General features: G+C 36.3%; 1 long non-coding RNA gene across 3 annotated transcripts; it reads right to left on the bottom strand.

The window, feature by feature from the left end:
• Positions 1-952: 952 nt before the first annotated feature.
• LOC126798998 (uncharacterized) lies at positions 953-4,363 on the bottom strand. Of its 3 annotated transcripts, none has more exons than XR_007672576.1 (4): positions 3,259-4,363; positions 2,580-2,667; positions 1,608-2,308; positions 953-1,260 (listed from the first exon to the last, which is right to left on the bottom strand). It is a non-coding gene; the product is annotated as an uncharacterized LOC126798998 (long non-coding RNA). The 3 variants fall into 3 exon arrangements; XR_007672575.1 differs by having other exon boundaries at positions 953-2,308; positions 3,259-3,849; positions 4,018-4,363; XR_007672574.1 differs by having other exon boundaries at positions 953-2,308.
• Positions 4,364-5,522: the final 1,159 nt, after the last annotated feature.

Raw genomic sequence — 5,522 nt, 5'->3', positions numbered from 1 at the left:
TGGCAGCTTTTTGAATTTTTTTTATTCTTCCTTTAGGATTTCCTTTTTTCTACCCCTATTTTTACTCCTTCCAAATATGCCCCAACATAGTTTTTGATTCGTAACATTTTTGTACGTTGTCTGTTTCACGCATGTTACGTGTCTACGAACTTAGATCGTCGACCTCTATGAATTTCGTGAAGGAAGTTTTCAGAGATGGGTGACAAGTCAAAGTCAACTCTTGAGCCCTTGAAAACTTCAATTGTTTTTCATGTTTTTCACTATGCCACAATATGCATCAGACCACAGATATCCCCAATTGTCTGATAGTATGCGTATGTGTCGTCTAATTTGATTTTGTCTCTTTGCACATTAGACCACAGATATTCCCCTTTGTTTAATGATGCTATCAAACAACATTAAAAAAATCCTCTGTTGTGTTATGTTATAATACCATTTCCAGGTTTCGCATCATACAACATTTAAATGTAGAGTGATTGCAATAATAACTATATTCGTATGTAGTGCATTTCTTATAATTACTAGAGATATTGATATTATATGTTGTTTGTTAGCTAATTTAACAATAGTTATCTGTAACTGTAATGTTCACAATATTACAGATATATGTTGTATTACGTGCATGTTACTAAAGATGTCGGACCTTTGTGCTTAGCTTTTGTAGTCTGAGTTATATCCAAATAACACTTATATGATGAGTTGGGTTATCTGATGTAAAAATAATATTTTTGGATTTTGCTTCAAACAACAACTATGTGTTATCTGATTTGTTAATCAACATCAGATTCTTATTCAATCTATCTTGTCTATTGTTCTGTCTATAGTTATGTATTGTGTGATATGCAAAGTAACAATTGAACCTGGTTTGTTTCAATTGTTTGAATTCACTTCAAATAACAGAGATAAATTCCGCGTCTATTTTGTTTTGTTACATCAAATCACACTCATTCACTGTTCAAATAGTAAGCTGAAAACTTGACATTCATAAATTTATAATTGATTCTATAGTTGTTCAATACCAAATCAAAATACATACATGTCACAATGTATCATCCAAAGCACATCATCCTTAACCTACATAATCTAACCAACTGCAAAGTACAATGTTACCATCTCCAACGATGGCGCCACCATAATGAAGCAAAGTACAATGTTACACACCAGTCATTGATAAATGTCTGCACAGATAGCTAGCAGATCCTTCTCTTGGAGGCTCTTGCCCTTAATGCTGATAGCAAGTTGTTTGATTCTCTCAATGGCCTGATGCAACAACAACAAGCATTAACCATCATATGTAAAACATTGAAATCAGAAGCTTTGGAATCTCTGGAAAAATAATACAAGCTTCCTGCGTTGTATCAAATCAGCCGTCTCAGCAACTTCAACAAATACTTGAGCTTCTTACTAATTCCTAATATGATATCATAACCGCAGAACTCATCATCAATTCACTCGAATCTATAAAATTCATAACATACTATGCCATCAATATAAAAAATTAAATCTTTATAAACTCTCAAATTAATCACATTACTCCCGAGTTCATAATGCCAAGACTAAATCACACTCATCACATATAGAATGAGGAGAAATATGCTCTAACCAACCCGATAGTGGCACCAAAGCATGTAAGAATGCACCTGCATTTAAACATGTCCTCACTATCAGCATCAGCTTCAATTTTACTACAACGAACTGCATCATGAAATTCCATATTCAAGAGGCTAAAATCAATATCTATGTAAACAATGAAAACAGTATGATCACAGAAAGTAAAAGACAGATGTAAGCTCTTCTTTCATTTAACAGCAACCCTATCCACAGAAGTCACATAGAAACACATACCATAATTCTGATGATAACCCCAATATAAGTAAAGAAAACTTACAGCAATAGTATGAACACATACCTTTAGATTCCCAATATCGCATAGATTTACAAGAATCCTTGCATATAATCCAAACAAATTCATGTTAATTCAGCCCAAATAACAATTACAGCAATTAATTCATTAGGCCTAGAGTTGTAATTTCATGTTCCTAGATATTTGTAAAGTGTGATAAGACACTAAACAGAGACAAAAGTACCCAAAAAAAAAAGGTTGTATTCAACTGTATCATGACAAATCAAATACAGGTCCAGGAAATTCAAGGAATTGTAAGGCAGTGAAAATGGAATAAGAATAGGAATGCATGGAGTACGCACCCAAATATTCAAAACATGTCGTAACCATGTAATCCTAGACCATAGAGAAGTCCGGCATGAATAGCACTTGGCTCCTCTATTATCTTATATTTAATCAACAATCCTGCATATAATAAGACATGAATGAAGATTGAGACATCAACAATAATATATGTATATCATCCATGTGGGTAATGAACAGAAGAATGAGATTGTTGCAAACATCAGCAAAAAAAATGTATATGGTCTATGCATAGTCCCAAAGTAGAAAGTACATGTACAACTGCTAGTATTCAATATTTCAAACACAGGGCACATCTCAAATCATATGCCTCTAGATTATACAAATACTATATAGAGTTCTAAAAAAAAAACATCTTAGGGAAGCGGGGTACCTGGACAGAAGCCAACCTTTGTCCAACAACAATAGCAACTATAAATTCTAATTTCTTCTACATTCCACACAATCCAGTCCAGTTTAACCTTTCATAGAAATACAAATCATCTATTAATATACACGAATATACTTAATGTTATCAAATTGATAAAGCTATAAGGAGAAGGAATAGTATATGACATAAAAACATTTAGTGTAATAAGCTACCAACTGTAGATGATTCATATAATTAGCCAAATACCTATAGTCAACATAATGTCCTAACCATTCTGTATAATCTAAGATCTCATAAACCCATTACTACCAATGTAGTATAATTTCAAAATGGAAAAGAAAAATGATAGCACTCCAATGTATAATGTCATTGTACAGTTTACTAGTAATAGCTCAATATACTTGATGCATAATTGTGAAGTATGATAGAGATTGTGTCTAAAAGAGAAGTATGAACATAACAAAAGCTTGAATTGACAGACAAGAATTTCCATGCAATCAGCATACTCTATGAATAGAAACCCTATCCACAGAAAGCACATACCTTGAAACAGAATCACATAAACTTCCACAAAAAACATAGAACTTAATGAAACCAAACTCTAAGCATCAGTAGCACAAGAGAAATGAAAAAAAAATAACACATTTAATTCAGAGAGAAAGAGAGGGAGAGGTAGCAATACTTTCTCGATCCATTGACGAGAAACATCAGTGAATTCGAAAGCAGGGTCATTGATGAGCTCATATTTCAAAACAGAGTAGACCTCCAAGAACTTGGCTCTCAAATTGCTCATTCCTCCCCAAATTCAGACCCAGATTAAGTGACAGAGCACATTCACAGAGAAATAGCAGAATTAGTTTTGAGCCCAGCCCAAGCTGAATGAATGATCAAGTAAGGGAAGAAAAAGAATTGAAATTTGGAAAAAAAAAAAAAAAAAACTTGATCGGAGGTAGCAGCCAACTCGTGAATGCCCCTTGGCAAGTTGTGCATATGAAACAGGCTGCAATTACAAACTAATTACTTAGTTAGTAACAAATCACTTAGTAGCTAACAAGTTGAATCCAAGAGAAGAGGTTTTTGGGCTTGTGGCGGTGCTTCTGGGGCATCATGATCATGTTGCTTGTGCGAACGGGATTTAGAGCAGCTTTGGAGGCAGAGATGGTGTCATTTTGGATCTGTATAAGTGCAGCCCCCTTGGACCTCTTCTCCACAGCAGGCTTTCCCAGAGAGGAGCCCGGGCTGGTACCCATCGGCAGCTCACATTCATGGAAATCTAATTCCAAAAATAATTAAACAAACCCGACAATAACAGAAAAATTAGGTTAGTATTGTGAGAGTGAAAACAGTGACAGCCAAAGGAGAACTTACAATCTCGAAATAGATTTTTAGCGATTTGAGAGATACAAACTTGTTTGTATCTGAAATTTTGCTGCCTAGCTACCTGGATCTCTAGGTTCGATCATCGCCGATGGTTTGGAAGCTCAATTTGCAGGTGAAGACAAGCTGCCTCCCAGAGCTTACTCCACAGATGGAGCTGGAGAAGATGGACTTCGACGCGACCCGGTCTAAATCGGAGGGGAAAGTAGCAGCGAGTACTCCGTGATCGGTGTCGAGGGTTTGGGTCTACGGCGGGTGGTAGGGGACGACGACGGTCTGGACGGGGAGGTTGTGGAGCTTGATCTTGCAGAAGCTAGGGTGGACGACGGTGCAGGCGGGTTTCGAAGCGACGGGGATATTGAGGAATGGGTTCTGGGTTTTCTTTCTTTCTCGTTGTCTAGGTTTTTTTGAGTTTGTTGAAACTGATAAGGAAAGAGATGGGAGGTTGAACAACGCAGAGGGTATTAGTGAATGAAAAATCGTTTTTCTTTTAATTGAAAAAATCGTTTTTAATGCATCACACAACATAAATGTGTAGTATCATGTTTAGATTAGATTAATAAAACCATACACCCCTCTAAAATTTAAGAGGAAATTGTTGGAGCCAAGATTAAAATTCAAATCTCCAAGTAAAAATGGAAAAATATTTAGTATTGTTTCAGGATGAAATAATTGTGTATTATTGAATGATATGGGGGGCCTATATATAGGCATTACAAAACCACAATCCCGTAGCATTCGGAGTCCTAATCTATTACGGAGATGCTAATCTATCTTCTAACAGGAAACCTATTAGGCTAAGACACACACAAGGATAAAATAGTAATTCTCCCGGAACAGTCCCCCTTGTGTCGTATGCCTAGGTTGCATGGTGCACACATCGTTGCCTCGGTAAAAACCTTGTCAAGCAAAATAAAAACCTCTTGGGTAAAAACAAAAGCTTGATCGAAGGAAAAAAGAGCACAACGCACCATCTACATTTGATAGCATCATGTGAAGTAGACTCCTCCTGAAGTCTACGAAACAACTCCCCCTGACTAATGCCATAATCATGGAGTACAAAGAACAACGTATACAACGTTCATTACATGCTTCTCAAACGTAGTCTTGGGCTAATGATTAATCATTCATCTAGCCACACATCCTTAGATCATACATGCTATACTTAGCCAAACTTAGATCTTAGGAAATAAGATTGCATAACAACTCAAAACAAGAGTTTGCAATGAAAATCAGATTCTCGGGTAGAATGACCTTCACTCACTAAAATGGCCATAACTTCTTCGTTCAAATAGGTATCAGCGAACCGTAAAATGTTCTGAAAAATAGACACGCGTGGCTTTCCAGTGAAATAAAGTTCATAACCTAATCTGATCGGAGCAGTTCACAATGCTCTGTCGAAGTTGACTGACTTGCAAATTTCCGGACAGAACTGTCCTACTTTGCTAAAACGGCCATAACTCACTCAATATGATAGCTATGAATGAATGGTTGGTGTCCCTGGAAAGTAGACACATAGGCCTCTCTAAGGTACTAAGTTCACCATATGTCATCAAACGAGCTGTCTTG

This window comes from Argentina anserina, chromosome 6, assembly GCF_933775445.1.
Source record: "Argentina anserina chromosome 6, drPotAnse1.1, whole genome shotgun sequence".
Taxonomy (NCBI): Eukaryota; Viridiplantae; Streptophyta; class Magnoliopsida; order Rosales; family Rosaceae; genus Argentina; species Argentina anserina.
Note: the sequence above shows the minus strand (reverse complement) of the source record. Positions and strands in the feature narration are given on the sequence as shown.